This window comes from Grus americana, chromosome 9 (genome assembly GCF_028858705.1).
Source record: "Grus americana isolate bGruAme1 chromosome 9, bGruAme1.mat, whole genome shotgun sequence".
NCBI classification, from domain to species: Eukaryota; Metazoa; Chordata; class Aves; order Gruiformes; family Gruidae; genus Grus; species Grus americana.
The window spans coordinates 22,568,515-22,591,565 of NC_072860.1; the positions used below are offsets into that span (position 1 = coordinate 22,568,515).

The 23,051-nt window shown below is 39.0% G+C and overlaps 1 protein-coding gene across 2 annotated transcripts in view; it reads right to left on the reverse strand.

Moving 5' to 3' along the window:
• Positions 1-23,051, reverse strand: part of NLGN1 (neuroligin 1) — a 400,680-nt gene that overhangs the window by 344,461 nt on the left and 33,168 nt on the right. The window contains exon 1 of one of the 2 annotated variants that reach the window (XM_054835935.1): positions 22,942-22,993. The exons of the other annotated variant lie outside the window; for it this stretch is intronic. The gene's annotated coding sequence lies outside the window, so the exon portion shown is untranslated. Of the gene's footprint in view, positions 1-22,941; positions 22,994-23,051 lie in introns of those variants that run through there. 2 annotated transcript variants of the gene reach the window in all.

The following is a 23,051-nucleotide window of genomic DNA, read 5'->3' on the forward strand; positions in this document are numbered from 1 at the left end:
ACTGTAAAATAAAACTCCACTTAAAGTCAGAGTAACCATAGCAGCAAGTGCTGGTATCCTCAGAAAACGTAAATGAGTCTGCCAACGCGGTTACATATGTAGCAAGAGCTGAAAGTAAATCCAAGGCTATGGTCCTAAAGAGTAAGTGTAATCACTATTTTATCTCTATTTAAGTGATACATTAGGACAGAAGGAACACCACCGCGTTCCTAGCTGCGCAAACAGATATTTAACAGCGGGAGCATTTTATGCAAACTACCTGTTAAACTGCTAAGAAAGTGTCAAAAAATGTAGCAAAGTAATTAAATAACAGACAAGGCCTGAATTTTATTATAAGCTTTCCCAACCACAAAAACAATCCAAAAATGTAAATTCAGTATTGTTTGAAATTCTTTGGCACTGAGGAGTCTTGAAGTCCTGTAGTTTGATCTGCTCTTTATTACTCATCCACAAAACATCTAGCAATTTTTATTACAAGTCCCATCCATTACAGTATTAAACTTAAATTCAATATAGACTCCAAGGTCGTGATCCCACTGGTGATGAAAATCTGTGTCTGGTACAGCCTGCTTCATTTAAGGCTTAGAGCTCTTGACCTACTAAAAAACCCAAGACTCACAAAAGGTACACTCGGATGTCAGAAAGAGTAGACTTGGCATCAGAGGGGAAAGTTTACCTGGTATCTCCAAATGGTTTAATTGTGTGCCAGACTCTATTTATGAAGCCCTTCTGATGCTAGTGTTCTGGAAGAAAACCCCTCTGGTTATCTGATGTCAAAGTTGAAATTAGTCCTTTGGATCAAATAACAACAACAAATAAATATTTAAGCCAAGCTGCATGCACATTACATCTGCCGCTGGCTACAGTCAGTCTGTAATCTTTAGAATCACTTCAATTTTACTCAATGTTTGCTAAGTTAAGTTGTACTTTAGACTTTGTAGTACTGCACTGGCAAATGTAATAACTTGAATAATGCTATTTTGCAAAAGGTAAATAGCACATTCCGGGCTGAATATATACTAAGGATGAGGTCAGAGTGACATAGCTCAACATGTGACATTACTAAATTATAGGGGACCTTATATTCTTAATTCCTGGAAACAGGTACTTATATTGAAAGAACACATGACTCTTTAAACACTTTCACATCTTTATTTCACTCCTCTTTGCTTCATTATTTTCCTTCCTCCCATGTTATTAGTTTCTGTTTTAGCATCTGAAACTGAGTGATTATTTCTTCTCAGAAGCAGTGTGATACTTTAAACTGCTTACATTTTAATTCTGGAGCAAGCAGCTAGGATTTGTCAAACAAACAACGCAAGTCATGTATTCTTGATGTATTGGGTTAATTAATACTAATCGTACCACTCCTGTTATCTCACCAGCCTTGTCTCTCGCCACGTATTTTCCAGATAAGGACTTCAGTGAGATAACAAATCTAGACCAGTTACATCACCCATCAGAAGGCAGAAAATTGCACAAAAACTGTCTAGTTATTGCCTAGCAACAGCATAGTATTGCCTTAGTATTCTGATTTGCCAAGGCAGTTCTCTTTCAGAGCAATAAGCCAAGACAACGAAGGAAACGCAGTATACTCTGGATGCAAAAGGACATCCTCCCAGCTCGATGCCCTGCGGTCACAACAGGTTGACTGCGTTTAACAGAAATCCTGAAGGTTTTCTCTGTCTGTCTATCTGAGCTGAATTCTTGCTGAACTCAGGATGGAGTGCACGAGGACAAACACAAATTCTCCAGGATATTTTCCTTTTCTGCCTATGCAGAAAGATGACCTTTTTTACTTTTTACACCCAGAAATCTCCTGACGGAACTATTGGAGTGGGGTAGTAAAAGGCTGACCCTTCCCAGTTTATACCATCTCCAAAACTGATGAGAAGGAAGTCAGTTGTACTTTGACATTTCTACTCTATTTCTACTGCGTTAGCTACACAAATTTCCCCTCCCCGCTATGAAGTGTTACTTTCATGTCAGTCTTCTGCAGCAAGATACCTGCTTATGAAGGGTCCAAATGTAATGAATTAATCTAGAATAGGTAAAAATAGAATTAGGCTTTGAGCAAGGACGCTGGGATTTGTAAGTCACGCTGGGAATGTAAGGACGCTCCTCAGTAAAACACAGCCACTGACAGTTATGTTGCTCTTGTTGTGAAAACAATGGCAGAGGCCATTCCAGAAATTAAAATAGTGAGTGCATAATAAAGGGTGGAAGACACATTCTATAAATGGAGACTAAAGAAAAGCATTTTCAAACACTTGGGGACTATATGTGACACTCCCATTGTTAGGGATGGGAGCTGAGCCAAAATGGGTTATGCTCAAAGGGAAGAGACAGTCTGGAACTTTTAAATGGAAATATTTTGTACAAAATGTGTAATTAAACTGTGGAACACTCTTTCATTGTAAAATACTGAGTCGAACAACTTAGGAGGATGTAAAAAATACCTACGTATTGTAGAAATAAGGACACATGCAATGTATCATACCCAATTACTCTAAAATAATGTATTAGTCCATGTTGGTAGACAGCAAAATACATCTTACTGTTCAAGCTATGGTGGTATCAACCACTGGTGTATATATTAAAACTGCTCCCTAGAAGTATATGTGCAAAACTGGTAAAGCAAAAAAGAAATTATGAGAGATCCCGTTTTTAAATGCTTCAGGGAATGGTATAACGCTGATCTTGATATGCAAAGCTGAGCCTTACGTTCCTGTTAAAAGAGATGTGTTTTCCAAAGGAAGAAAAGGAAATTAAACAAAGCACATAGTGAGTTAATTCACAACTCATTGGTGGAGTCCTCGATCTGCTGAGGGTAAAGTGATTAAATCATTGGCTACCTAAGCCATTAATGAGCAAAACCATACGGCTCGTAGATGGTTTAAAGCTGAGATGCTATTACAGGAAGGAGCAGGTAGACAGATGATGAGAACTGAATATACTTTCTGGTCCACAGAAATAGGTGAGTGGGATAAAAATAACAAAAATCCCTGGGGCGATAACTTACAACAATTATTTGGCAGCACAGGATTTTTTTGAAGAGAGCGGGGGTGGGAAACAACCCACAAAGTATAGGAAGACAGGGAAAGTTTGATTTCTCTTTACAAAAAGAACACAAAGCTTGCTCCCTTCCCTCATACCAACGGTAGCATAGTGACACCTCATTATTTTGGAAGTTGCTACTACAAACAGCTCTACCAAACAATGAGCAACTGAAGTACCTGCTTCTCCTTTTGCCTTTGTCTCTGCAAAAAGCATCAAGCTTCGTATATTCTCTTTAGAGTTATTCTCTCTTGTGTTTTGTCTTATACCAAAATATTCATTTTACTGGAAAGAACCCACCCTAAAAATAGCATCTCTGAAGAAAGTAATAGCACTAGCAACCATCAAACTGCTGCAGTAATGCAAACTTTCACCGAACAAAATAGCAGGTCTGTCTCAAGCTTTAGAGCTGTTAACGTTCCTCTGCAAAGACATCAAAGCTCTTAATTTAATGATAACTTCAAATTCCAAGAGGTCTTATTTTCAAATGTTTACTATATTTCACAAAGTTGGTTAAAATGAGTCTTCCTTGGATTCTGCACATGATATTTTACAAGAGTAAACAATAGAATTAAGCTAATTTCTTAAGAGATTTCAGGTACAAATCTTCTCTGAACACATTCAGTGGCACATCATCAAAGTGCAGCATACCATAGAAAAGCCCAGATCGTTGGTGACATCGGTGTAAATTTTATATCTCTGCTCAAAGGCATATCATTGGCTGTAAAAATTTCATTAAGATCCTCCAGAACCTCAACAGCAAAAAGGAGATTTGAAATGCGTGAACAAAATACCAGCATTGCCACACAAGCTGTGCTTTTTGCTTGCTAGAATTTATTTTAAATTATCTACTTTACAACTAAACTTAGCCTGATTCTGAGAGTTAGGAGCAGATTCACCACCATTCTGTATCTTGTGCAGCCAACATTTGTGGCAAAGTATTACTAGATGAGCGTAGGCTGCTCTCGCATCAGATTGGGAAATTTCCACGCTCATTTTGCACTAACAAAAACCTTCTACATTAGGTGAAAGACAGTGGCTAATCTGATCCCAACAGCTGCATGAAAATTTTCCTACTATGACTGAACTCTGATTTCAATACAGAATAAATCTAGTTATTGTTATACCAGGCTTTTTATTTATAGTTACCAGGCTTTAAAATCGTCTGGTATTGCCTTAGGTGACTATCGCAATTTCAGCTGTAGTTCGCATGCAGCAAATATTATTTCATGATTTAAGACAGCAGGAGAGCCTAATGTGCAACCCACTTTACTTTGTTTTCTTGAATAAAAATGAACTGTTGTGAAGAGATAGCATTTCCTTAAAAGCTCTTGTGGGTTTAGAAAGCAAGACATGTATGCATACCCAAAATATTCATTAGATTGCGTTAAGAAAAAAAAAGTGCAAAAATAATGGTCTTTACAAAAAGCAGATTTGGGAGAAGTGAGTTAAGGAAATTGATGTGAATTAAATAGAGTCCAGAAAATCAAGTGTAGTAAAGGAAGGATATTACTAGCCATGCTTGTTCCAATAAACCATCTACAGGATGTGTCACAAATGAGAACAGGAGCTGGTGTGCAGAAGCGAAGGATGAGGAAAACAGTATCAAGGATAAAATGACAGCGTTAAAAGGTAGAAAGAATCTAGAATACAGGAGGATTATGTAAATTATAACAAGAGCCTGAGGCAATCAAAAATACTTGAGAAAGCCAAATTGAAAAATGAGCATCAAATAGCGCAAAGCATCTCAACTAATACCAAAAGATATTTTAAGCATAATTATACACCAAGCAACTGACAGGAGAAAAAGGTGATGGAGTGTAAAGGAACAGGAAGGCTATACAGCAATTATTCCTGTACCTATCTTTAAAACTGAAGAGGGCAGATGTTTGCCTAAGACTCAACACAGAAGTGACGGCGAGGAATTAAAAGAAAAGGTGATGATACCCAAACTGTCAATTAACTGGATTGTTGTTCTTAAAACCGATAAGAGACCAGAGCTGAACAACGCTCATCTAAAAGTACTACATGAAGTAAGCATAGAAATTGAAGAAGGTGTAATGAAAATTTATATTTAGTACCATCATTTCAAGAGACTGGCATGGGGCCAAGCAGACACACAGCAAGAAATTACCAGTCAGTTCATTTCCCATTAGTTGTCGAGCAAGTCTTAGACAACCATTAAAAGGATCACACTGGGGCTGAGGAGGAGGGGAACATGAAAATTCAGAGCATAATCAAGGACAGCTAATATTGTTTCAGGTCATGCCTCAGTAACTCAGATTTCATTGAGCCTATTACTGCCTAGCCTGGCAAAGGGGTGCAGTAAATGTCAAAGATGTTAGTTATTTAGATTGTCAGAAAACATTTGACAAAGCTCCACATCTAGGAGGAACTTATCAGTGTTATAAACTAACAGACAATAAGCTCTAATGTGTCAGCAAGTTCTAAAATTTGGTTATTAAACATGCAGTGGCACTGCAGAGTTCAAGGTGTTAGAAACCAACACAAGAGCAGGCAAAGAAAATCAACACTAAACCAGGCACGACTAAGAGAAAGGTTACAGATCAGATAGGCTTCACAGAAGTGAAGAGCTCTTCCACCAAGTCACCCTCCTGGGCAATTTAGGTACAGGGTAATTAGAGCCACATCACCTTGACAAGTGGGTCCAATTAGTTACAACCAGGGCGCAGAGGTGAGAAGAGGACACCGGGGATCGCAGGGGCCCTGGGAGGTGAGGGAAGGAATTCAGGTTGACTTTTCTGCTGTTCCTGCATTACCAGCAGTAACCCAGACCTGCCCTTTCTGGCCACCCTCCCAACACCGACCGTTGGACCACAGGCTTCCACCTCACGGGACGGCGTGGGCAGGTGCCCTTCTTGATGACGGGACACCAGGTTTTGCTGGTTTGCCTGTTCTGCAGGACAAATCATTTTTAGACTGTACTAAATGAGGACTGTTAGCACCTTAGTGTGCTGCTAACACCTCTTGGCTCCCCGTCCCTTTTTACTGTATTGTTGCAGTCATCCAAGAAAAGGACTTCATCCAGTTACCAAACAGAAAACCTATTTTCCTCTTCACAAAAGGCTTTTATGCATGACTATCTGCATGATCACAATGATTAACTATATTTAAATCCCTTTCTTGAGTTTATCAAAGCTCCAGGAAGGCAAATACCGCAGGACGACTCCAAGGCACCTCCTGCCTTGCACAGAAGCTGCTCCTGGAGCTGCGTGCAGGGAAAAACACGCTGCGGTGGCCTTTTAGCCGTGCCCTCGCTTGTCTCATCACAGGCAGCTGAGAAGGCAGCACGTTTTATTCCTTATTCCCACACACAGCCTCTGTGGCTGCAATTGTGAAGTTGTGGGGTGAGGGACCACGAGCGCCAGTGCCTGAGTCAGGCAGCTATGCAGAAAGATGTCAACAGAACAGAAGGAAAAAGAAAAAAGAAAAAAAATGTCACATCCCCCCTCCCTGCCCCCTCTGCCACCTCCGCGCAGCGAGCGGCAGGCTGAGGTTTGACAGGCCTTTTGGCACTCTCTCGTCCTCCCTGCCCTCTTGCTCAAATGCTGCACAACACAACTCCGAGCCGCCGGACATTTTACAGGGAGCCGGTTAGGGCTGTGGGGAGAAGGGGGAGGGAGATGCGCTGTGCACGAGCCAGCCGGTGGGAAAAGGAAGACGGGAAGGAGGGAGACATGCTGTGTTGGAGAGAGCTGGGAGAGCCCATGCCTTCAAGGGATGGGGATCAAAGAAGATGGGGGCTAAGCAAGGGAGCTGGGAAAGAGAACTCCCTCCAGAAAAGATTAACAGAAAATGGGCTTCAACAGGACTATGCATCTGCTGGTGTTGGATCCTTAATTCATGCTAGAGGAATAGCAGTGTGCCTTCTGCATCATGCAGGAAGGTGAGAGATTATTTCAGGTAATCATTCAGTCTTTGGTCTCTTCCACTCGGCAATTTCTGATACTCGTCTTGGGCAAGAACCAAACTCTACTACTGAGTAAAATGGATAGGGCTTGCATATGTACAGATTATAACTGGTGTCTAGGAGTTAATATTTCTGTATACAGCTAAATGTGCCTAGCACGTGATCCCACTTATGAAAAATGACTAGATGTGACCACCAGTCACACTGGAACGTTGGAAAAATTACTCTGTTTGAAAGGACAGAATTGAAGAAAATGGACAGCTATCACTGAAACAGTCTCCAGGATTGTTATATTATTACTGAGAAACTGTGCTTGTGGAAAGAATGGCAAAATATATGCCAAAGAAGTGCAGAATAACAAGTTAAGTTTGAAGGAAGTTTCAAATTCCCTGTTGACCAAGTTGGGCAATAAAAGTAAGACACAACATTGTTTAATGAAACTAGGATGGCAAGACCTTCAGCTGGGGTCACTGTATGTAATTCCTTTGATTTCCACTAAGTAAAGCAGTTTACAGAAGTAGAGTCCCTTGCTTCATATCTTTAAGATGTAGCCTCGTTCAGTGAGAGGTTTTCCTAAACTCGGCTCAACTACTAAGAAAGTGATGTGTAATTTGTAATGAATCAGGCCTGCATTCTGTGGTAAGGTCTTCTGATTTTTTTTTTTTTTCCTTATTATTTTATTTTTCCTAAAAGGGCATGTGAATAACTCAAATCCCATGACAGGTTTATTGCAGAAAGAAATGGTAGTATTTGCATCATAAAACAATTTTTTTTTTTTTCTTGGAACCTGGTAAAGTTCTATAGAAGAGTATTTAAGTTATTCATTTGGCTCAATTAAATAGAGAGAAAAATTATGTTGATTTGGACATGAGCAGTTTTTTTCATTTAATTTTATTTAGAATATAACCAAGTGAAAAGGGGAATTAATAAAACTGTTAAGACAACAACAACAAAAACCCACCCTTCCAACAACACTTTACAAATTCCAAGATTTGCTTTTCCAAGATATACTCTTTTATCAAGTGCTGTGTAATGAATTGCAGTAATAAATTTATTTCACTGGAATGATCTGGTTTACATAAGAATTCTTAAGCTTTTCTTTGCCTTTTCAAAGAATGTATGAAAGCAAATTAGGAATTAGCTGCTAGGTTTAAAATAGTTGAGTGTGTTAAGAAAAATGCAGATGTGTAATCCTGCAAATGTATGATAATTTAACATAAATAATTCTTGAATTAATTTGAGGATTTACAGGTTTGTGTTATGTACTTTCTGCTGGCTTTTCTTTTTGAAAGCATGACTCAGAATCATCATCCTACATATATCTGGCACATGTAGCCATATGGGTGGATTTAGTGCACGCAGATATTTATAGGCAAAATTTCAAATGTTCTTGGACCTTCTCTGACACATTTTGTCTTACGTAGCCCTCACGGATCTACAGTCTGGCCATCATCCTTATAGCCAAGTATTGGACAAGTCAGAAAAATCTATTAATTTGCACAGGTCTTTAACTGGCCTGAGATAATCTTAAGAAATGAGGAGCATGTCTCTTCTTACTTTGAGCAGAACGTATAGATTCAGAAGTACTGTTAGTCCTTGCCAAATCGTGTGTGTGTGTCAGGGGGGAAGGCAGAAGAAAAGATGGATATTTTTTAGTGTTCGTAAGATCTGGATGTAATTTTTGACTGTAGAACAAAAGCAGTGCCTCATTCAGCAAGATGACGAAAGGTTATTTGGCACCTGGCATAAAATACACTTCTTGCAAGAACCTGGCATGAAAACCAAAGTGATAATGAGTAAAATGCCAACGTCTGTGCAATAAAATCATTGATGCTGAATGTTAAACAATCATAAACAGAATACTAAACCTTCTAAGAACATTACTCCTCTTCTGTGAACACCCAAAAATTAGGCAAATCTAAGCTGGCAGATTCTCTGATATTAAGAAAATAAACAAACCTGATGTCCCAAGATCTTTACTTTACCTTTAATGTCCTAGGACATCAGGTAAACTGTAGGAAACATATACTGCTACTTGTTAATGAATCACATAGGATAAAATGACATCAGTCCAGTTAATGGCCACTGTTCTTTGCCAAATCTATGGCTTTAAATTTAATTATAGTTGAGCTTCATCAATCATACAGCAAAAGAACATGGTGATGAAGAAGCTGGAACTCCAAGCTCAGCCCTTAATCAACAGGCATTTGCCTCATATTCATCTAATACACTTGCCCATAGAAACCATTTGGTAGAGAAGACAGAACTGTGGTCCTGAAAGCTTTATGATTAATAGCTGCATAAGAAGAATTCAGAGTTTTTGCCCTATAGATAGATCCTCACCACAAATACAAATATAAACCACAATGTTTAGGCTCAGACCCGAAAGTTCTCTGATTTTACAATTGCTTTACTCTATTGCTGCTAAACCATGTTTCCTTGGAACAGTCTTGGAACTTTTGCTTATGCTTCCCCCCATCCACAGGAAATGTAACTGGTATGGTTCTGTATCTTTCATGGGATGGCAGCGATTAACCTTTGTAACATGTTTGGCAGATTAACAGCCCCTGAGATGAATGGAAAAAACTCCATTCCCATCAGCAGTCTGGATTAGCACGCACATCATAAAGAAAATCTCCTAATTGCTAAACATTCTTATTTCTGTGTACAATTCACTGGGAGCAAAATTGTTGTGGCTTCCCCCCCCCACCTCCCTTTATGAACCTTGCATGACAGGCAAGGAAATAGAGAAAAAAAAAAATTTAATAATAGCTGCATGTTATAATCTAAATATACAAAATGCCTCCAAGAAGTTTATCGAGTCTAATATCATATAATGGGGAGGATAGGTTATCCTTAGGCAAAGACTGAGGAATTAAGGACTACCCTCTCTCCTAGAAATCTCATCTCTGATTCAGCAGTGGTCCTACCAGCCGTGGCCCTCAGTCCTCTCTGAGCAAGCAAATACTCAAGATGGAAAACACTCTTACTGCAACTCTGCGCCTCCCTCCTCCCCATTCAACACCCACTGACGTTCCTATTCCTGCTTCTGTCAACTGCATACAGAGGAGAGAAACAATATGCAAGTTTTCTTCAATAAATATACGTATCCACATAAATCTACACGTTGCCTACATGCAGGTAAACCAAGAGCGCAATCCTGTTAACTACTCAGCCAACATTTCTACTGACCACAGTACTTGCTCAAGCAAGCACAGGATTCACTGCAAGAATACTCCAACATGCAGCCACTTTCAGTAAAATGTTTATCTTCTAAGCAGTAGGCCTTTTGATATTACTCCACTTCTTGTGTATAATTATAAGCATATTATCTTGATTTTTCATAATTACATGATAAACTGAGAAGCGTCCACTTCCCCACACTTAAACTGTGCAAAAAAAATTAGTGAGAAGAGTGGGGGTTTTTTTCAAAAGATAGTTGTATTAAACCAGCATATAACAACAACAATGTACTCTTTCATAAAGGCAATTGCTAGATCTTTATGCATTTCAGAAGAAACACTCATCAACTGGGAACTAAAAAAGTTTAAACAAGCAGCACTCGTGGATGTCACTTCTGTAAAACTTTATACCACGGTGACTGTATTGTAGCTACAACACTAATTAGTACCTAACATGAATACCACGAATTCAAAAGCATTAATTAATCCTCACTATTTTTCCTGAAAAATAAGGGATAGTAGTTCCTTTTCAATAAGAGAAACTAAGATTTAAAAGCTATGCTGAGACTGCCTTCCGACAGACAGGTCTAAGAGAAGGTCAAAGCACACTGTATTCTCAGACCATCTCTTCTAACATCCAGTCTGCTCATAAATGGATGGCCACAGATCAGCTGTCTCCAAATCTCATGCTGTACTACACAACAAGACAAGAGATCGACGTTGTTGGTGTGGCCGTTGCTGCCTGACCCCATTTTGCAGGAATATTATCAAAATCTCCATTCTTCCCATCTGCCAAGCCCCAGAGCCCAACCCTCAGCATGTGCTTGCATCTGAATAACCTGAACGAAAGGCAAATTTGGGTTGAGTGCAGGCATAGCCAGGCATAAATTACCAGATGCCCAAAAAGCAAAGGTTAGGAAAAAAAAAAAAACAGGATTACAGTTAGAAACTACACTCTTAGGACCTAGAGTGACCCCACTGCTTAATATTGTGCTTAATGCAACAGTGATGATGGTTAGTAGGCAATGATTGACCAAACCTCAGATAACTTTCTTTGATGCACCCTTATTATGTTTAGAGCAGACAGAGCACACTGAAATTTATTCATAAAAATATTGTTTTAATCACTAACCCATGACTGTCTCTGGAATACCAATACATTCAAGAGAGGGGGAAGAAAACCAACAAGCATAATGTAAGCTGCAGAAGATCAAAAGAAACCAAGAGTGCAATTAATTTCATCCATTTTTAGAAGTAATTGTCTTTGCACCTTATCCAAAATTTAATGAGCATTACTTCTCTAGCATGTAAAGAAGCTTTGTTCTTTTGACTTAATTGATTTGTAAACGCAGTAGGAGAAGTGTGTCTGAAGTTCAGTAACCTTGATAGTTGAAAGAAATGGAGCATTCAGTTGGTGTGATACACGAGACGACTGCAAACCCTGGAAATGTAACTATGAAATTGATTTCCTATTCACTGAAACTCATATGCAGTATATGTGTATTTTACAATTTCATTTATGTTCCTTAAATACTCAAACTCTTCTTGTAATTATTATTTAAAATCTTTTTTCTTCCCTCCTTGTGAGATAGCTCTTCATTGTCCAGGACTTAATAGCATATCATGTTTTCTGGTGACAGAAAAACAATGAGGATTGAATGGTTGGCAAAAAAATTTCCCACAGAAAGGGAGATTAGTATCTTTTGGATGACAGAAAACCAAGACTAGCCAGAATTTTATACATTGCATCACGCAGGACTAGTTTGAATATGGTCAAAGATTATGGGTTCGATGCATCAGAAACACTGAGCCAAGGCGGTAGAGGAAAGAAGGAAATGTCTGTGGCTGCTGTCTAAGACACAGAAGAAAATCCTTTTCGGTTGATATCTTAAGCCTGGAAGAAGCCAGGTTTACATTTCATTTTTGCCCCTTCAGGAAAGATTTAGTTCGGCATTGTTCAGTATGTAAATTCTAGTTACAGTCTAATGAGATTCCTACAAAATATCCTATTAACACTAAAGGCTCTGTTCTAAGATTGTACTTACATATGTTGCTTATCTTTTTCTCATCAGGGTTCTTTTATGCTCCTGGATGAGTTTCTCAGCTGTATCATTGTAAAGTACACAAATTATGGGATTGCTTACCTGTACTTCTAGGAGATTAACCCACATGTTCTACCACCACCCACCTAGACTCTGCAGCCATACAAAAACACCTTTGTAAACCAATGTACAAATCCACTTAACATAAATCAGTGACCCAAATATAAAATGCAGACATGGTATCATGTATAATACGGATATAAATATCACCTCCTTGCCTCTCCACTAAATTCTCCAACATCAAAGGCAGTTGATCTCTTGGGATAGTTTACAGGGAGGCCAGGGAATAGCATAACCATCTCATCTCTGTAGAGCTTTCAGCCAGGAGAGATGTCCTGATATAAGACTTCAAAAAGAGCCTCATGTCCCTGGAGAGAAGTTAGAATTACAACATGCAATGCTTCATTACCATGTGTATCACTATAATGAGAAGGTAGTTATATTACTGAACTTGCATTATACAGAATTACATATGCACCATCTAGATGAGGTTTTAGCGTTACTGTCTATGGATGGAAGGATTGGACTGGATGCATGGAGAGTTTAGGTATTTATTTTCTTTCCTGATTTACTTTGACCAGTATTTGTACCGCAAGCAGAAGTAAAAATCAATTTTGAATCATGGCTACTTAATTTAGACTACAAGCACTTCTGGTTTTGAAATTATCACATTTAAATTTCTATGTGATACTATGATTAGCAATGTTAAAATGTTAAAATATATACATCTGATAATCTATTAAAATCCTTTAAATGTTCATTTAAAAATATACTGAGCCAATAGTGCCTCACAAATCTTAATGAGCTGAAGAATATCTTCTCATTTGGATTAATTCCTTGAACGTTGGAAAAACGGCTGTGAGCTGAAAAGCCACAGGCTTCTGCTTTTAGTCTATGACAAGAAACTAGTAGGAAAAATATGTGATCTATTAATTCAAAAATCTGGAAGAAGCAGATCCAGAATATCAAGTAGTTAGGTAGAGTTCCTGCTGTACTTGTTAGGTGTTCAGCCTTTGCAGAATTCAATTCCTACTGATTTAGTGCAATTTGGCTGTTCTGACAGCTGTGCTATCCATGAATATTCATGTTTAAATATCAAAATATCTTGGAAAGTCTGTCAAATGATGACCAAAAAACCCTAATTACAATCAAAATAAATTAAAATTTCATTTTTTTAGTAATAGGTTTGTCATCCAAAATAAATTTTGAAAAATCTTATTTTTTTTCTATTCTTAATGCATCTCAGCACTCATGATAGTTTTATGCAACTAATTAAAATTATATTTTGTATATTATCATAACTAAATTTCTATTTACACACGGCATGACAGAACTAAAGAAATTAATCTGTTGGATTAAGATATTATTCACTGTTTTTAACACCATAAAATTACATGAATCATGTTAAGAGTGTAAAAATTAATATTCTGAGTAATTGTATGTTAAGTTACATACAAGTAGATAAGTATGATTATATAGTACATACGCCTGCTTAAGCAAAACTAAATTCCATATTAATAAAAGATATGGATTTTGAAAATCATATTTTATTGTTGTTCTAATTAAAGACAAGAAGTCTGTCTTTAAGAAAAGAAATTAATATTACAACTGACATTTTTTTGCATATTATTTTCAACGTGAACCCAGAGTTTTAAATCGCTTTGATTTAAATAAGCCTTTTCCATTTGTCAACCACTGGAAAACCTACCTATAGTTTCATCATTTAGATATTGCATGGACCATAATTTTCTGTCAGGAAGGTAAATCTGAAAGCTTTGAATAGCGCCTTTTTGAGAATGAGTATTTGAAACATGACTAAAGTACATAAAATACTGAATAATCCTGCCGTTTTCATGAGATGTACTTCTCGTTCCCAAAAGAGGTGTTCCTGGCATTTCCCAAGTTGTGCGACCTCTGTCAAAAAGACCACGAGGTCTGCCAGTTCATTACAGAACGCACGGCGTAGGCATGGTGAGGGCTTTCATCTTGCTGCTCCTAAACAGTCATGTCTTTTGGGCTTCCCTTCTTCCCGAGGGCCAACATTGGCCTCTTCCAAAATGGAAACAACAAAACAAATCTGTTAAGGGAGCTGGTGCCAAGCCATTGTCTGCCTCAAGCCCTGGCTAAGGCTGGGTGTGATGTCACCCTCTGTCATAAAGCAGCTCACAGTTCAGCTATATTCGGGGGAATGATTGCGCAGGCTTGGAACAGGCAAGCATCAGCCACACACTTATACTTGGAAGGGAAAAAAAACCATCTCTAACATCAAGCCACATAAATACTCTGTGAGATTGCAGATGCACAGATAAAATTATTTCATCTTATGACCAGTAGGTTTACTCAACAGATTTTTATTCTGTCCCCCTCATTCATGAGAGCAGAACTGAGTATTGGCATGTTAGCTTAGCACATATACCTCCTGGCTGGTTAAAGAAAAGCAGTTCTGGCACGCTAGCCCTAAACCCACAGCATTTTTACTACCCCGATGATGTTCTGTACACATAGTTACGTGGGTAAAAAACCAAACAAAAAAAAATAGTAAATTAGTACATTTCCCAAACGAAGGTGGCCCTTAGTATCTCTAACACGGTATGGGAGACAAACTGGCAAGAGAAACAGGTAGAAGCTACAGAAAAAGCGACGGTTCTAGAACGCAACTATCTCCCCAAGTACTTTGTACTCATTTGCCCTAAAATCAAAACTAATATATTGTCTCTACATTATCCAGATACGTATAATTTTTGGTGGAGTGGTGTGGCTCACTACAACTTTTACTGTGCTCCATGTGGTCAAAATAGATTAAAAAATTGCTGTCTTCTGTATTTTAAGGATATAAGAACACTGTATATATTTAAAAAAAAAATCCATCTAACAGTGAGGTCTAATAGGCTGTGAAATAATCTTCCAAGGAAATGGCAGACTTAAAATGAAACTGGAAAAAGCGTAAGTAGCATAAAACAGAGGGATGGTCCTGAAAAAAGATATACAAGATGAATTAGGTCATCTTTTTTATCTCTATATTTAAGTAAAATATCAATGAGAATATAAAATTCAATAATTCTGCACACAAATGTCATGTCATATGGAATACAATGCTTTAATCCTATTATGTCTAAAATTTAATTGCAGTTTTTCAGTGAAATTGAGGGAGGGAGGGAGAGCCCTCGGTGTACATACAGATTAGATCCAGTCTCCACTCAAACAAAGCAGCAAATAAATAGGCCATTCAGGTCTCAGTTTAACAACCCATATTAAAAGATGGGCATGTTTTCACTTGGAAACTCCAAAGAATGACTCCGGCTTTTTAAATGCAAAAAGGATGTCCCTGGTTATCATTACAGATGAAATAAAATAAAAAATGAAATTAATACTTGGGAAATAATAGGTTTGATTTCTGCTTCTCCGTAAGGCAATTTTCATTTCATACATATCCAATTAATATGCTCCATTTCCACTATGTGGATATGTTGTTCTACTGTAGCTGAACTTTCTTCAGTAAAAGTACAACCGAAAGAAAAAGAAAGTTCCAGAGTACATATGGGGGCACGCTGTCACCCATGAAAATTGCCATCGTTTCGTTAGCATCATCGCAGTAATAACAGAATACAGCGGCTGAAGGTGAGCCCCATAAACTCGCGTTCAAAACTGAGCAGAAGGAAAAGGAACAGTCACCACGTTTGGGCGCATTATCTACTTCAACGGTAAACTTCAGCGCAGGAACTGTCTGCTACTTTGAGTTTGCAATGTTTCGAGTACGAAGGATCTTGGCTGATTTGTAAGCACTACTGCAATAAGCAAGATTTACAATAAAACTAGCCAATTTTGCTTTTTAATGCTTATAGTTGTGATTTGGTTTCTGTGGAGGCAAGGCGGCAGGACACTACACAGCATCAGCATAAGACACTCATAGAGATCTATACACGTCTCAGGGCCTTGGCAGTGTTAAGTATCCTCAGTTCAGAAATTTTACATGTTTCCATGTAAACTCTTTGCGTATTTGGGCACCCAAGAAAGACAGGAGGACATAAGGAAGACAATTCTCAAGTGCTGTAAGGCAACTCGTTTTTCATTAAGGTTTTTGAGACACGTATGGTTCGCCGACATAGCAAGTGCTCAGGCATCATATAGAGCATACGTGGCCTTACGAGGAATAAAAAATACATAGGTTGCATATCAGCTTTCTGGTCAGTGGTCTCTTTTCAGTTTTGCTGTTACTCGCGCTCTTCTGAGACTAATTTGTCTACCTTTTTGGCAAGCTGTGTCAATTTTTAACTGGTTTTCTTTACTTTTCCACACCCACAGTCTGCCCATCTACAGTAAATGGGAAATTTTCCCAGTGGTACAGCAAGCTCTAGGGATAGAAATACTCACAATATAATGACATAATTATATGAATAGCAAATCTGACTTTTAGCATCGCTTTCTCATTACCTTCTTAAAAACAGATAACAGATTCATACCATGGAACAGGCAACACAGATCTCAGAAGTTTAAAAATTAGTTAACATTTAATAAGAATATTTTGGTGTAAGAACAGCCTAATAAACTCTCACTCTGAAAAACGTATTGTGCAATCACTGCTACAGAATACATCTTTTCAAAAAATAAATACCAAACTCTTTTACTTGAGATGGTAACAGAAGATAACGCTGGAACTGGAATCAGATGGTCACCTGAGCACTTCCATTAAAAGGTTAGTGGCCAAAATCTACATCTAGTTGGTTATTTCAGCCAAGAAACAGAATTTGCCGGACATCTCAAAACAGAACCATTCAAATATGATAGCGCTGTATTTCTCAAAAATTGCAACAGCTAACAAAATTATCTATTGAGCTTTTGAAGGCTATTTATTTACCTTAAATGTTATAGAAACAGCTTTCTGAACAGCAGCTTTACAAAAATCGTGTTAAATCAGCTACAATATCTCAAATTTACAAATCCAGAAATCGCAAGTTACTATAAGCTGGATATTCAAATAAGACATGTAGAGCTAAGGCCATTTCTTACCAATTGCCTAAAACTTCTGTTTAAAGAGAGAAGCCAAGACCTGTTGATGCTGCCTTCTGGAAGGGAGCAACAATTTGAAACTCAATTTGAAACTCAATTGAGAGCAGACCTGGAATGTGTATGTTTAATTTAGAAGCAGTACGGCACCAAGAATCCAGTGCATGCTGAAGTTAGACGACTAGTATCAGCTTCACCTTAGTTTCCAGAAAACCTGGAATAATCTGCAGTATAGCAGACGACTGTGTGGAAGCCATCAGTGGGATGGAGCCCTGTTTTAAACTGAATTAAAAGCTGCCTCTTGAAAGCTGAATGCCGCAAAACATAATTTTCATGGTATGCACAAGCCTTAGATTGCTCTAATTAAACTTGTAAAAAAAAAAAAAAAAGCTGTTTAAAAAAATGTTTCAGGTATTCTAGCTATTATTCATGAAAATGCAGAGTGCTTCCCAGCATTGAGGTTATCAAGTATAAACCAGAATCCTACATTTTAAATGAAATGATGTGTAAAAGTTGCTATCTTTGTGAACATGAGATATTAAACCATTTCAGAGAGGAATGTGTGAATCAATTAGATTCAGCAAAATAGGTTCTCAGTATCTGAATATTGTGGATACACTGAGACAACGTGTCAGAGAACAGCGCTGACTCAAACATTTTTCTAAACAAAGCACGCAACATACACCATCCCTGCTATGAGGTATATAACTTCATTTATACCTAAATGCCACAAACCCAAGGTTATTTAGATTAATTAGCTATGTTGCCTTCAAACATGTCACTTAAGAAAAGAATTATTTAGTCCAAACCCGTATTTTTGTAAATAAGTTTAAGATGAAATTGTTTTCCTATACGTTTTCCCAAAAGAAAGCTTGGCTATCATAAATTACTATATTGTTAAAAAGGTCTCGAATAAAACCAAATTATAATATCTCATGCTGCTCATCCTTTGGCTTTTATCCCAGCACAGGGTCATGGCTCTGTACTGAAAACACAGTGGGATAATAAAACTGCCTGGAGACACCGAAATGCTTATCGTACAGCAGGCAACTATGTATGACTTCTCCTTAAAAAATAAAATAAAATAAAATAAATTAAAAAAAAAAAAAAACACTTGAACTTATTGATGGAAGATTCCAGGGATTAAGTCCTCATCTACAGTCAGTAGCACAAAGCTATCAAAGGCAATGGTATTATCACAATTCATACGAAGTGATCTGGCTAGAATTATAAAACTGCCCTGGTTCTTGGAGGAAAAATACATCAAAGTCATGCCACGGCTGTGTATGAATGAGTCACATATATTTGGATGAAAAAAACATGTTAACTAATAGTTTTAAACGAGTATATGAGATAGAGTTACAGGTGCAGCAGTGTCGGGAGTTGCTTGCAGCTGTTTATATTTTTTATACTGCTTTAATACTCCTCATAGTATGCTTATGTATATTATATATTGGAACACTATATTTGGCAGATAATAAAAATATTCAAATGCAGAGTATGGACGGCGTAGCATAGTACTGTTGATAAAGCAGTATTATGAGCTGTTAAAACTTGTTATATTCCACTCTACCATCAAAGGAACAGCCCAAAACTCCCACTCCAGAAGAAGCATTGCCATTGCCTTTGCTCTGTTGCCCGTGGGTCGAAGAGAGCTGTAAAGCACGGAGAAATGACCTCCCACTGCCAGAAAACCGCATCACTCTTCCTGTGGCTTTCAAGGCTATTGGGCCACTAATATCGCAACGGTACTTGATGGAAACATCTGCTGACACGGCTTGGCCAGCACCTCAGAGGTTCAGGACTTTAGCGTAAGATAGAGATATAAATATGGTTCACAAAGAGAAGCAAAGGGCTGCTCCATACTCCGTAATTAGGGCAGCCATCCTAGCGCATACTGCTTGTTTTCCTCAATTCGAGGGTATTATGCTTTCCCAAATGAGATCCATGCTCTATTGAGCACTTGTAAATGAAGGAGATAGATACATGTATTATCTGTGTTGACACAAATCTATTATGAATAAGTATAAGGTACATTCACTCATAATCTGTTTATGGTGTTAGAGAAGAGAAACAGCATAAAAGCAGCAGCCTACCCTTCCTCAGGGATATCTCCTCGACAATAAACCGATTACTAATATTTTTTTAATTTGGTGGGGCTTTGTGAGCAGATATATAACCTTAAGTCCTGCTTGTGTTGAAGTTTCACTGACACGGTGTGTTGGGTTTGTGTGGCAAGGTTTTGGTAGCGGGGGGGCTACAGGGGTGGCTTCTGTGAGAAGCTGCTAGAAGCTCCCCCTGTGTCTGACAGAGCCAATGCCAGCCGGCTCCAAGACAGGCCCGCCGCTGGCCAAGGCCAAGCCAATCAGCGCCTCTGTGATAACATATTTAAGAAGAAGAAAAACACTTAGAGAGAGCGAGCTTTTGCAGCCGGAGAGAGGAGTGAGAAGATGTAAGAAACTCTGCAGACACCAAGGTCAGTGCAGATGGAGGGGGAGGAGGAGCTCCAGGCGCCGGAGCAGAGATCCCCCTGCAGCCCGTGGTGAAGGCCATGGTGAAGCAGGCTGTCCCCCTGCAGCCCATGGAGGAAGGATGAGGGGGTGTAGTGATTCCACCTGCAGCCCGTGGAGGACCCCACGCCGGAGCAGGTGGAGGCACCTGAAGGAGGCTGTGGCCCGTGGGAAGCCCACGCTGGAGCAAGTTCCTGGCCGGACCGGTGGACCCGTGCAGAGGGGAGCCCACGCCAGGGCAGGTTTGCTGGCAGGACTTGTGACCCCGTGGGGGACCCCATGCTGGAGCAGTTTGCTCCTGAAGGTCTGCACCCCGTGAGAGGGACTCCATGCTGGAGCAGGGGAACAATGAGAGGAGTCCTCCCCCTGAGGATGAAGAAGCGGCAGAAACACCGTGAGATGAACTGACCGTAACCCCCACTCCCCGTCCCCCTGTGCCGCTGAGGGGGGGAAGGTTGAAGCCGGGAGCGAAGTTGAGCCCGGGAAGATGGGAGGGGTGGGGGGAGGGGTTTTAAGAGTTGATTTTATTTTCTCATTCCTCTACTCTGTTTTGCCTAGTAATAAATTAGATGAATTCCCTCTCTAAGTTCGGTCTGTTTTGCTCGTGACCATAATTAGTGAGTGATCTCTCCCTGTCCTTATCTCGACCTATAAGCATTTCGTTATGCCTTTTCTCCCCTGTTCAGTGAATAAGGGGAGTGAGAGAGCGGCTCTGGTGGGCACCTGGCCCCCAGCCAGGCTCAACCCACCACACACGGTAATGGCATTATGTTGGTAAGCAGCACAATAAAATGCTCTAAAAGCAATTAAGTAAAGTGCATGCTAGCACCATGCTGCTAGACACAGGTACAAGGTCAGCCTTCCTGGATTTTTATTTCATGGTCACACGTTGCTTCAATCCATTCACCTGATTTTCTTCCACCTGCCCTTGAGCTACCTGAGCTTTGGCTGCATGCCCCGGCCCGTGCATCAGCTCAGGGTCCCAGCACAAAGTCAGCGATGGCTCCCAAATCTTTTAAGACTGGAAACGTATGCTGCTTCTGACATCCGCCACACCACTTCCACCACGTCAGCATCGGTTACTTAACGAGATGCCACAACTGCAGACCCAGGACACCCGATCCTGCCAGTAGACAGCGACTCTATCGGAAGAGGTAAACTGCACCAACAGGGAGAGGAGGAAGAAAAGAGGAACAGAAACAAGGCTTGCATTGATGCAGAGCAAAGGAGAGAAGCCCTCTCCCTGCTTTAGCAAAAGAAAGGAGGCTGTATTCTCTTATAGACTTCCTTTAATTAAACTGTGAGGCACGCTAATTATATAAAGTGCATACTCTCAAAAGTAATCAGTTGCACATACAAGTCATCCTATTGCCATTGACACCCATCAGGCTGGGACGCTGGGCTTAGATTTGATTTGGAAAAAGTTATGGGGGAGGGAAAGGGTTTGAATCTTTTTAATTGTTTGATGTAATCTGCAAGATGAATTTTCGAATAGTATATATCGATATTGCTTTCACACAAAGGAAAGGGTTTGCATGCAAAAAGCACTTGCTTCACATGGCATTTTAGGGGGCTGTTAAGTTCTGACATTTAACATTTGCTTCTTAATGGCAGCTGTAATAATTAAACAAGACTGACAGGTCAAGTGACTTGTCCAAATCATATCAGAGAGGACCCTCTGCTTTCTATATTCATAAGAGCAGCTCTGCTGGAGGCAATCATTTGTCATGATGGAAAGAATTAATTAACTGTGACCCATTAACATTTCATCATTAAAATTATGAAAGAAAAAATAAAAATAACAGCTTATCTGATGTTCCTGAATGCTATAGTTCCAAACTCAAGGAAAAGGGTGGTCCTTTTGATTGGCAAGAGATGTTCTCAAGCCATGAAGGGATTTAGTAAGGGTTAGTTTATATGATGCTGGCAAGTTAGAAAGACAACTCGGAGTAGTAGAAGAGGAAAGCTCAGATTTCAGCGAGTGATGACCATAACCAAAAATCAAAATACGCATCCCATGACCTCCCTATAGCCACTTCAGAGAAGCTGGAAAAATCCTGCTGTCATAATTCATACAATATTTTGCAGTAGAGAAGTCACTATTTCTTATGGCTTCAAAGAACTTTAAAATCCTTAAGTAAAGCTCAACAATAAATATTAGATGGATGAGAATGCATTTAAAAGAAAGAAAAATCAACTCTTTCACTACTGAAGGTCCACAGATGAGAACATGAATATGTAGCCATGGAAAAGTCAGGAACAACGAGAACAAACATAGAACTAAACCAGATTTCTGCATTACTACAACTCAAGTGGAACAGCATCATGACAAATTTGAAGGAGGACGCTATTGTATGTTGGTAGAGCCTTCCCAAAGAGCATGGCCCTGCGTTCGCTAGGGACCTAAAAGAAGAAAATGTCAGGTAATGCTAATAAGTAGTATATTTCCATTTCTTTGGGTTTTTTTCACCTAAGTATTGACTTGCCTTATTCTGTTTGTGAGGTAGAAAAAAAAGGAGAATGAATGAGCTTAACTTGGAGGAGACCAAGAAGGTGCCAATTTGCTAAAATGTTCAAGGGCGGCCCAGGAAAGTTATTTCTTTTTTAAAATTAAATAATAATATGAGCATGTTCCTATAGCAATTTGTAATAGCTGCTTAATAAAATGCAGAAACAAGCTATTCTGTAATAAAATACAAACTGAAGAATGAAAAGGAAATTCGTTATTTACTCATTTCTGTTACCATCCTCTCTGCTTTTCTCTAGAAGCGTAGGTTCTGTTGCCAGTCATCTTAATGTAAGCTCAATGATTTTTATCCAACATAAATAATGAAGGATAATGACGGCTACATGACAATAAAGACAGATTATAGGATTTCCTACACTGACAAGCTGAGTGATGGGTTTTTTTTAATTTATTAGCAGTTTTTATGTGAATGAGAGGAAAAAAATAGGGATGAACAGTTGTCTTGAGCTATCTTGTTAAACTTGGCACATGAGAAAGGATAAAGGTTACTACGACTGAGAACTAGCATATAGTTATGCTTAAGTCCTTAGGTATTCAGTTAATTGTCAGGTCAATTCCAATCCTATTGTAAGGAGGAACAGACAAAGAAAAAAAAAAGTCAGAACATTAAAAACATTTTTTAACTGACCTTCAGAGATAACAAATGGAAGTGAGCTGTGGATTTCGATCTGAAGAGAATTCCTCACTGGCTGATCTTTCTGATTAAGTCCTTTAGGCAAGAAAAAGCTTCTTTTATAA